Source organism: Physella acuta, unplaced genomic scaffold (assembly GCF_028476545.2).
Source record: "Physella acuta isolate Inbredline_101_S28 unplaced genomic scaffold, ASM2847654v3 ptg000107l, whole genome shotgun sequence".
Lineage (NCBI taxonomy): Eukaryota > Metazoa > Mollusca > Gastropoda > Physidae > Physella > Physella acuta.
In genome coordinates, this window is record NW_026731627.1 from 109,014 (window position 1) to 121,293 (window position 12,280).

Here is a 12,280-nt window from a genome sequence, read left to right on the forward strand (position 1 = left end):
GCGTCATTTCTGGTCGATCGTGTTTGAATCTAGATGGGGGAGATGTTGCAGATACATCAGAAATAGTTGTGATATGTGTCATACTTTTAATAAAGGAAAAAAAAAACCACCGGGTAATATACACATAATGCGCAAGTTGCGCTTCAGGGCCTGAAGCTTCATAGGGCAGGTAATGCAGAGTTCATCTGTTTCTGTGATGTCGGAATTTAAAGGAATAATGAGGTCAGTTTTATACCAAGCCAACTTTACGTTCCCTACAGTCTTAAGTAAGTTAGGTACCCATGAGAGTTATGTCAATATTAGACATTACAAAACTGATTACATTTAATAATACCAAGTGCTTTCGTACCATCATATATATCAGTCAAACACTAGTGGTCTTAAATGAAGAAAATCATATACTTAAAGACATGCAAGACAGACCAGGGGTCGACCATAAATGTCACTTCATTTTAAACGTTATTTACCCTTAAAGTACAAAAAGCAAGACACCCCCACCCCGCCCTCCTAATTGGACATCAAGCAGTTCGAAGCCCTCGCTACCAAATATACAAAATTATATCTTAATAAATTTTACTAAAAATATTTGTTATAAAAAATGGAAAATATATGTTACGTCTCATTTGTAAGCCTAATCCCCTCCCTTTCCATGCATCGCATCGTCACAAAAGAAAAATCTTAATCTCTGATGCAGGATCTTGTATTACCTAAACAGCTTTATTTTAAATTTAAATGCTTCAATGCATACCTTGAAATCACCCCCCCCCTCCCTCCCCACCCAGACAGTAAAGCGGTGAACTTTTAAAATATTTGTATCTTAAGTTGTGACACAAAAGAGGTTAAGAGCTTTAGCCCCCCCCCCCCCAATCCCCACGTACTCTTTCTTTTTCGTCACGTGACAACCTTTTTAAAAAAAAATGAGTAATGAGATCCAGGAGGAATACCCAACCATTTCCCTCTAACAAATAAGACGCCATCTTGTGTTGAGCAAGACATCCGCCCACACAGAAATTCAATATTAAATCTTTATTTATTTGTAATATTGTTTTTCAAGTACACTCGGTAGATATAACGACACTCGACAACGCTGTTTGCGAAATCTGAAAACTTGTATTACACGAAGGTTAAAAATAGCAGTTAATTGAACACATTTTTTTAATGAATTTAATTTTCAGTTTAAACGCACCCGACGTATTTCATTACAACTGAATCTGAACATTTAAAAAAAAAAAAACTTGGGTGTATTAAAGAAATTTTAAATACGATTTATAAAAAAAAGCTTCTCGTGTTCCCATAAAAAATGTGGTTTTGAAAGTTTCAATTTTGATTAAATTTCTGCCCATGTTGTTTTCAAATGTCAGATGCGTGCTAGGGTGAGATTAAGCTTTTTTTTTCTCCTGATTTTTATGACGGGTGGGGGTGCGATTTTATGACGGGGTGGGGTGCGATTTTATGACGGGGTGGGGGTGCGATTTCTATGGCGGGGTGGGGGTGCGATTTCTATGGTGGGGTGGGGAAACTTGAAGAAAAAAAAAAACACTTTGTCTAGAGAAGACAGGGGTTTAAAAAAAAAATGCAAGAGATCTAGGCGATCACGTGACACTTTCAAGGGTGTTCATAAAGCTTAAGTTTCAGTGATTATGATACTGAAAAGCTTTCAGTGTTAAAAGACGTTCAATTTCCAGAGTTTTACCTTTGATGTAGTAACTGTATTCAGTGTAGTAATAGATCACATTTGTTAGTGTTCAGAGGACATTACATTTTTAGGTTTCAAGGCGCTAATATTCCACAGATTTCATTTGATGTAGTTAAATGTCCAGTGTCCAAAAGATATTAAATTCTGAATGTTCAAAATTCATTATATTTTCAATGTTTTTCTTAGATGTAGAAATTTTTTCAGTGTTCAAAAGGTATTTAATTTTTAGTCTTCAAGTTGAAGTTAGAGTTTTAATATTTTCCTTTGAATTCGGCCTACATCAGTTAATTTTTTAGTGTTCAAAAAGATATTATATTTTCAGCGTTTTCCTGTAATGTATTTAAATATTCATTGTTCCCCTTTCATAGTTACATTTTGACGAGTCAATAACGTTTGTCAATTTAATTCACGGACCGAAAGACTGCTGTCAACTCCCCCTCCCATTTTTTTCGATTGTCGAACAAACTTCATCTGAAAGACAAGCTTGCGTAATGTCAATGATGGAAATACCTGCATACAAATTTGCGTGCTTTTAGTGTAATTTTTATTTTAAAACGATCTATGAATAATAGGCCTAAGTAAGTAAGTAGATCTCGGATAGATTATATCTAGATCTAGAAAGAAGTAATCTAGATCTACATTCTATAGATATATAGATCTGTATATATTCTACTATTCAATAGATTAGTGCGGCTATATATTTTATTAATTACAGTGAGACATTGGTACGTTACCATTGTAAAATATCCAGCTGTAGCCTAATGTCTAGATCTATATCCAGAGAAAGGAAGATACTCTCGAATTTCACTTTTAAAAAAAAAAAAAGAACGGGCTATACTTAACCTGGGTTCAAGAAATCAATACTATTTTACGTTGAAGCTTTTTTTTTAAAATTACAAGCATCTTCTCGAAAGAGTAAAGACGACAATTATCCGAATAACTGAAATTCTGGCTTACCTCGAGATGTAATAGTCGGTGTCAAATTAAACTTTAATTTTACTTTCAAGCGCACGGTTAAGGACAGACTGTCATTTTCATTACGCAATAGACCTAAAGCAATTCAGGGGGGTTACACAGACCCTAATACAGACAGACAGGTGCCATTTCGAGGAAGGCAATCGCCGCTAAGTATTGATTTATTGGAGACCGTTCGGACCAGCCGAGAGAAAGGTATGAGCGTATCATCCTCTTCTACTTAGCCAATCAATGGCCACTGTTCAGCTAAGCTCACTATAAGAAATTAATTCAAATTAGCCACAACGTGAAGACTGTTCAACTTAGCCACTACAAGAAGACCATTCAACTTAGCCACTACAAGAAGACCATTCAATTTAGCCACTACATGACGACTATTCAACTAAGCAAGTACATGACGACTATTCAATTTAGCCACTACATAACGACAATTCAATTTAGCTACTAAATGACGACTATTCAACTTAGCCACTACATGACGACGTTTCAAATTAGCCACTACATGAGGACTATTCAACTTAGCAATGTAAATGATGACTATTCAACTTAGCCACTACATAACGACCATTCAATTTAGTCATTTCACCGCCGTCATAGACAATACAGCTAAGTCCACCCCCTCTCTACCAAAAACTTAACCCCTCTTAGACCAACCTAAAGCTACCCCTCTCCCTTATACACACAAGACAATCATTGAACTTAGCCTCTAGAAAACCGCCTTTTATACTTAGCCACCTTTAGACCACCCACCATTAAGCTTAGCCACTATAACAACAACACACAAAAAACGCACCATTTAACTTTAGCGTAGACACCTCAGACTATCACAAAACGTAAGACAATACAGGACAACTATTTAGCTTAACACATCTTAGAACACAACTTACCAGCATCTTCCTTCAACACAATCAACTCGACTACTGATCATTCAACTCGGTCAGTCCTCAGCGATTAGACTTAACTTTAGCGACAGCTTGAAACGGTAAATTATTTTTTTTATAAAGAACTAGCAGCATATACCCGGCGCTACACGGGTTTTGGGGAATATATAACTTTTTCAATTAAATGAATATAAGGCTTTTGAGGGAATAATTATAGTATTTATTTTTATAGCCCTAACCAAATTTGTTGAAACAATGCATGTTGATGAGAGGTGATGTTCTATTACCTAGATCAGGAATCGGCAATCGTTATTGAGTCAACATCCAGGTAATTATTTACACAAAAAATATTTCGGGAGCAGCAGAGAAATATGCATATATATATATATATATATATATATATATATATATATATATATATATATATATATATATATGTGTATATATATATATATATATATATATATATATATATATATATATATATGTGTATATATATATATATATATATATATATATATATATATATATGTGTATATATATATATATATATATATATATATATATATATATATATATATATATATATGTGTATATATATATATATATATATATATATATATATATATATATATATATATATATCTATAATATAAGCGGGCTGTGTCTGTCCTTCCGTCCGTCATCGCTATAGATTTTGGGACTATAAAAGTAAACTTCGCACCATGCTGTGCTTTTCAGTGCACCGCAGTGTCGAATTGCAAGTAATTGAGTAGGGTTTGTTTATATAACGGCATAAAGCTATTTTATAATTTCCACTGTTTGTACAATTTTGCATAACGTAAAGAGAATATTAAATACACGCACATTGCTAAAACATATTAAAAGGATCAATGTCAAATATCGTTTTCGTTAATATTCCCAGAAAAAGTGGATACATATTAATAACATAATAACAGTACGGTAGAAAAATCTAATTAAACTGCTTAGTAATTTTGCCAATGGAGGTAATTCAAAGATAAATTGAACTCACGCTAAAAATGTGAATGCAAAATCTGCAAGACGGAATAATTGTTGGAATAATATAATTAGCAAAATGTGAATGCAAATTATGCAGACGTGTAAGAGTACATTATTGTTGGAATATTATTATTAGCATTGATTGATAAAAGGCTATATTTTATTTATTTTATTCACTGAATGTACTGTTTACTAATTATAATTTTTAATCAACTATTCTCCATTACTATATTAAGTCATCACGTTCATTAGGTGCGCAATGGTTTTAGTCATGAAACTTTATTGTCAATTTTTAAAAGTACTGAAAAAAATGCATGAATTTATGAAGTGCAATATGGTCGGTAAAACACGGATATTCTAAATACTGCCTTTAATTTATTTGCGGTAAAGCTAGGGGTTTTATAACAGAGGCGTAGCAAGAGGGGGGGGGGGGTGGAAATCGAAAGTTTGAGGGAGGTGGGAGGGTGTAAATCGAAATTTTCCGCCGGCGCTCGGAAAGGGCGCGATTTTGGCGCTACGGGATAGACTGTGAGCAATATGCCTTTATGATTACATTTAAATTGAGTTTATGTTGAGTGTTGTGTTTGTTTTTTCGTTTTTGTTTTTTCTTTGCGTTCGTTTGTGTTGTATTTAGTTTTGTTCTGTTCCCAACTTGGTACATTTAAAAAAGATTTACCGTGTGTTGTGGTTGTGGTTGTGTTGTGGTTGTGTTGTGGTTGTGTTGTGGTTGTTTTGTGGTTGTGTTGTGGTTGTGGTTGTGTTGTGGTTGTGTTGTGATTGTGTTGTGGTTGTAATGTGGTTGTGGTTGTGTTTGTTTGTGTTTGTGTTGTGTTTTGTTTGTTTTGTTCTGTTCCAAAGTTGGTATATTTTAAAAAGATTTACCGTGGCGGAGCACGGGATGCAGCTAGTATATATATATATATATATATATATATATATATATATATATATATATATATATATATATATATATATATATATATATATACATATATATATATATATATATATATATATATATATATATATATATATATATATATATATATATATATATATATATATATATGAATGTATATTCATAAACATCGGCCAGACAGATTGGTCTTCAATAAAAATGCTTTATCTTCAAAACGTAAGTGCAAAAACCGTTAGAGAAAGAATTTTTACGACATTAAGTGCTGAACTTAGGAAAGGATGGGGCTAAACAACTTGTCGCTTTCCTGGTTAACTTGCCGTTTTTTCTGGTGAACTTGTCATTCCACTGGCTCGGCTGTAACGCTGACGTGAATATCTGTGATGAAATCAGTGGCCGTCGGAGTCCGGCCAAGAGAGATATTGAGTACGACAGAGAGTGCGCTAGATCAGATTGTAGGCCTGGGGTATGACAAGAAACGGCTGTCCGAAAAGGGAAATGTTGGATCCGGTTGTGGACCTTGGGAACACGGCTATCTTAGATAGACAGTGTTTCTTTCATGCGTCTCTCCCGAGATGGGGGACGGGACAGTGAATCCACCCGGAGAGCACGTCCAATGCCCCCCCCCCCTCCGAAAATAATTTATAATTTATAAAAGAGATATGTGCATTAACCAGTGTCCGCCCATTCCCCTGGAAATTTTAAGGACCTTCCCCGGAAGTTCGGCCTCCCCTTCCCCGGAAAAAAAATGTCTGAATGAATCCTCGGTCTTAGAGCTAACGGAAATGTGGGATTATTGTTGTGCCAGATCTTTAAAACCGACGCCTTAAAGTACATAAACACAAACCATATGTGCTAACTCACTGCTTGTGTCATTATCAATTTCAAACGCAAATTACATGCTTTTGCAGCACGTGTCGGGGAATTGTTTAGAGCAATGCGCCTAATGGGGTGATACTTGTTCGATCAAATAATTAAATTAGAAGTAAATTGCTCCACATTCTGATAGGCGACTAGATGACTGCGACTTGAAAATAGTGACGCAAGCCCTGGTCAGCAAGTTGAGAAGAGCCAGATGTTGCCCATATATCAGGCCTCCTCTCTCCACACAACTGATGGACCCAAGAGACAGGACGTTACGTATACAACTTGGCATTAGCAGTGTGGCAGGAGTAGTCTAAAGGAAACCAGCGTTAGTATCAGCTGTATGATTTTGGAGTTTTCTCTGTTAGATGGATTGCTATCCCAGTTAACGGGCCTCATCGGCCCGGGGAAAATTTGGTTAGCAATCATACAATATCTCGTTACTTATCACTATTAGGGTTAGGTAAGAAATGGTTTTTAACCCCTGGGGTAGGAGTGTGTGAGTTCCGTGTTGCGTTATATCAACCGTAACCTCCGGCCCGAATATGTCGTTCCCGAAAATAGAACCACAAATTAGAAATCACCACTGAGATCCTTAACGGCGATGATGAAAAAGATGATATAATGATGACGATGATCGCGATAATGAAATCTTTTAGAATTGGGGCAGACAAAGTTAAGAATATTTTGTGATAGAAATGAAATAGGCCAATACATTTTGCGTTAAAAGAAGTTTAGAATCTGAGGGGAAAAAAATGTCATTTGCCACATTGTCGTAGGCTTTCAATACGTCAAAGGAGCAAATTGTGGCTTCTTTAGAGGTTTTTTTTTTATTGCTAGAATTACTTTTTTTCTTCATATTCCAGGCAATACATCGCGTCATGACAGCAAAGGATATTTCATAAGCTGGCCTTGAACCGAAGATTGATTTTTATAACTTAATTTTTAAAAAAAAAAAACGACAACGTAATTGAAGAGAAAGAAAAAGAGCATAGCCGGAAGATGTGGGATGTGTCATACGTTTAAAACATTTTTAAAAAACATTTTTTTTTCTTATTTTTTCCGTTGTTGTCAATACTGGTAGACCTTGTCCAAGCGTTTTTAATTTAATTTCTTTCATAGGTACTCGGGAAACAATAGATGCGCTCAGAGAAGTGACATCCTCAGGGCAATAGTTGTAGAGATCATGGGTCACCCCAGTAGCGTACGCAGGGGGGGAGCAGGGGGAGCGGCCGCTCCCCCTCTGGCCATTTTCATCAAAGTGGCGCCTTTTTGTAAACTTTTTAAACTCAAAGTTTTAAACAATGATATTTGTTAAAAAAATATTTTTGGTTGGCACATCTACGTAAATCACAAGATTTCGTTTCATGCAGCAATTAAGCATAATTGTCCAAGTAGTAGTGTCAACGTTTACAACACGTATTAACAGCTGCATCAGTTTGCCATTCTAAAAATAACCATTACCATGCATTGCAATGTTTAAAAAACCTCTATATATTTGTGTAATATATATGTATGTTAAGAACAGTCATCTAAAAACTGACGCTATATTCACTCTGAGTTGGTTAACTCTCCCCCCCCCCCTCCCCACACACACACCTCACCACCACAATTGTGTAGAGCGACATTAATGTCACATCAAGGTATAACATGGGTTGGATAATTGACCTAAAGTGACCGGACAGTGGTGAATGAAGTTGAACCCCCCCCCCAACCCACCCCGAACTGATCTGTTAAGTACATGTAGAAAAACGCGTAATGATGTACCAAAGTACCATGCCGCCAGAAAATTAGCTTTTTAAACGTAAAACTCTGTGAATATTTTTTTTGCAATTACCAGTAAAAAGGTGTTCGATCAATACAATGATCTAACCCATGTCTATCACTATGTTAAAAAATGAAACAGTAGTTAATTAAAAATATGATCTGAATTAAAAGACCAATATTTAGTTAAACGTAGGTTATTATTCCGAATGTTTTTCTATCACATCGAAAAGCGTGTTTTTATACCAACTCTGATTTTAAAAACTTTTATTATGCTGTAATACTTTAGCATTTATGATGACGATATATTGAATTCTGATTATAGACAAAAACATTTTGTAAACACGAATAGTATTATAGAATTTCATTATATTCTTAAGTAATTATTTATTTGTTTTGACATTTATAATTAAATGTGTAGATATATACATATTTATATTAAGAGAGTGATTATTTCCCCTATTTCACTTGTCTTAAATAATTTCCCAGGAATTATTATGTAAGTAATTTTTTTTTACAAGAATTACAAAACAGATCGTGTTACGTTCATTGTTTTTGGTTGTAGTGTATATATATATATATATATATATATATATATATATATATATATATATATATATATATATATATATATATATATATATATATATATATATATATATATATATATATATATATATATATATATATATATATATTGTTTAGATTGATACAATTTTTGTTTTGTCGGCCTACATGTGTGTCTTTTCTTCTTTCGAGCGCTAGTTTCAATTTATTTTACATCATAGCAAAGTAATGACATACAGCTAGTAACTATATATATATATATATATATATATATATATATATATATATATATATATATATATATATATATATATATATATATATATATATATATATATATATATATATATATATATATATATATATATATATATATATATATATATATATATATATATATATATATATATATATATATATATATATATATATATATATATATATATATATATATATATATATATATATATATATATATATATATATATATATATATATATATATATATATATATATATATATATATATAATACACGTATATAGAACGTGTTAAAAATTCGGCGCCTTTTTTTGCTCTTTTCGCTCCCCCTACAACGAAAACCTGGATACGCCTCTGGGTCACCCATTTGACATGAATGGGACGGTGAGGTCGATTGGTAGAGTGTACGACTACTAAACCGAACGTCTCGAGTTTGAATCAGGGTTCCAGTAGGCTACCATACTTACGTTAGGAAAAGTAAAGGCGACTGGGCATAGCGCTGATCACACTATCCCTTCATATGTGAGGTCACTGAAACAGGTGAACTCTACTTTACTTGCCTCGTTGACCGACAGGTTCGAAAGGGAACTTTTCTTTTACTGACATTTTTACCATAACTCCTCGACCTCTACCGATGTAATTAAAAAAAATGAATGTGTGGCATTAGATTTGATACCAACTTTCGTTGCAGAAGTTGCCTGAAAGGAAACAAGGGTTTGTAATCTTATCTCTTTTAACGTGTAGGCCTATGATGTATTTTTTATTTATCAAAATACCCACACACAAGAAAATAAAGAAAATACAGAGATTGTTTTAATGTCATAATACCGTTAAAACTCCCAAAACACCATTTAACAATTCAGGTTGTCATATTACGCGCTTCATATTGTAGAAATGTTAAAAATGTTTTTCTAAAAATAGTACCAACTATTGGAAACACTTGAAAAGTTTTAGTTTCACATAACACTGTCATAGAGATTGTTGTGTAATAATGGGAAGAGATATGTCCATGAACTAATTCTACTAAGATGCCTTATAGATTCAATACAAAACAGTGTATAACTCTCGAAAAAAAACCGTAATAATTAATAACCTTTATCGTGTGTCGACGCCTATCAAACAAACGGGCGGATAAGTGCACAATGCAAGCTATTTGTCCGCTCATGTAAGTAAATGTGTTTTATCACACGTTGTCTAAATGATGTCCCAAACATATGACTGCAGTTAATTCTGGAACATGTAGAAAAGTAACAAAACGTGGATAGGAATAGTTCTGACAGACTAGAGGTGGGGAGGGAGGGGGTGAGCTATACAGAGTGGCAAATAAATGGCGCAATGAGATTTTGAATATTTTTTTATTATTGAATTATGGTGTGTGGGGTGTGGGGGCGGGGGGGGGAGGGTACGTTTTATGTGTTTATCTAACTGTGTCCCTACAAGATGTCAAATCACTTCTTTATGGGGCTATAATGGCTTTGTAAAACAATTTTGTCAAAGTGATAAGCTAATACCGAATGAAAATTGTCTTGTTAATTAAAGACATTTTAAAAATATATTTCAAGGCTCTAATATTCCCATTACAACACTGATCTTAGCGGCCTATCGGGATTTTTTTTTTCCTGTGTCCTGGAGGCCCAGTCCACTCCTGGTCCCAAGCCCACATTTTTTTTTACTTTTTATTTAGTGTTAGATATGTTTAAATACCCATTCTAATCTAGTAGGCCTATATATTTTATTATACACACATCGTCAATAGAAACACAATTTGTCTTGCATGTTTTGTATTATATTGCACACACACTCACAAATCACCGTCATGTTCAATATTGTTCTGTATTTAATTCGACCTCTTGGACATGTTTTTAAAAAAAAAGTTCCCCAGAAAAAAAAAACATTTAACAGCCCAGATGTATCGATCAGACGAACTAGATCGAAAACTGGCGCATGAATACATGGAAGCAAGAGGCAGGCTAGCGAAATGTCAACATGCGTGGACGGAAGGAATGCTAATAAGATTGTGTTACCCCTGGCTGTGTTCAACCACCCCTCACCTCAGCGTCCTCGTAATGCACCGCGTGAGATCAAAATGTTATCGTACCCATGTACTGGCAATCTGGATAAAACTACGCTCACAGATTTGAGATCCACTGTAGAAAGCCTAAAAAGTCGTATACTAGGTTTTGAGACATGTAAATGTAATACAATAGACCAATCAAGGAACTCGGGAGGGGGGGGGGGGTAGATTTATTTACATTTAACAAAAAAAAAAGAGACTGAAAAACGGTCGAGGTGGTCTTCAGTTATCATAATTAATACATGTTGTAATGTGCTCATATAACGTTTTTATCAATGTAAGGCACCCTTTATCTAGTTTTATTTTTCTAGTTCTACAAATAAACGACCCCAAAAAATACTGTCGTCTTCTTTCTCTTGCCTTTATTTAAAAAAAAATATTTCCTTGTGAGAATAGTTCATTTTTAATGCATTAACCCAAAAGCCTATGGTTCATAAATTGATATTGATTTTTAAAAAAAAAAACGATTTCGCAATAGGACAACTCTGAAAACGCACTTTTCCGAGTATTTGTATATCCTACTTGAGTGTGTGATCCTTGTAATAATACCCTGTCACTGCCTCGGTAGAGATCTCAGCACCAAGTAAGCGAGACAGTTGAGACACTCGAGACAATCTCCGGTAAATTGTATAGGAGAAGTGGGCAAAAACACACAGATAGAGTGACCTCCCTTAGTTGAGAGGTGAATACATACAAAATTATAATAGGAGACACCTAGTAGCCTGGTTGCCTTTTTGTACTGAGGTAAATCGATTTAGAATCTGCATATAATTTGCAGGATTAATTAACCTTGACTAGGAGCTGACATTTAATCAAACCTGAACACACACAAGATGCGGTTAGTACTCACATCGTGCACTTTGAACTCAGGGATTCCTGGAAGAAACACTGGTAAACCTGCGTTAAACTACAAGCCTAGACTAGGTGACACCCCCCCCCTCCCCCCCAGGATTTAAGATTACAAAAATGCACCCCAAGTTGGTCCAACTTTGACAGAGACAACAATCATCCGCTGCTCACAGCGACTGGGCTAAACGAAAAATCAATTGATCGAATTGATACGATTGTTGGTTGCCCGTCGGGTGAAGTGGAAGGAAATAGGTCAGCCGGCATGTATTATTCATCAAAGTTCTCCGGAGAGGCAGAGAAAACAACCCGAGTTAACGCAGTCGTTCCCGCCGCGTCCGCTACAGCAGTCGCTCATGCCGCGTCCGCTACAGCAGTCGCTCATGCCGCGTCCGCTACAGCAGTCGCTCATGCCGCG

General features: G+C 34.8%; 1 protein-coding gene across 5 annotated transcripts in view; it reads right to left on the minus strand.

The window, feature by feature from the left end:
- The window catches only part of LOC131933492 (double C2-like domain-containing protein beta), a 111,323-nt gene that overhangs the window by 82,807 nt on the left and 16,236 nt on the right, over positions 1-12,280 (minus strand). The window contains exon 1 of one of the 5 annotated variants that reach the window (XM_059290258.1): positions 3,559-3,590. The exons of the other annotated variants lie outside the window; for them this stretch is intronic. The gene's annotated coding sequence lies outside the window, so the exon portion shown is untranslated. Of the gene's footprint in view, positions 1-3,558; positions 3,591-12,280 lie in introns of those variants that run through there. 5 annotated transcript variants of the gene reach the window in all.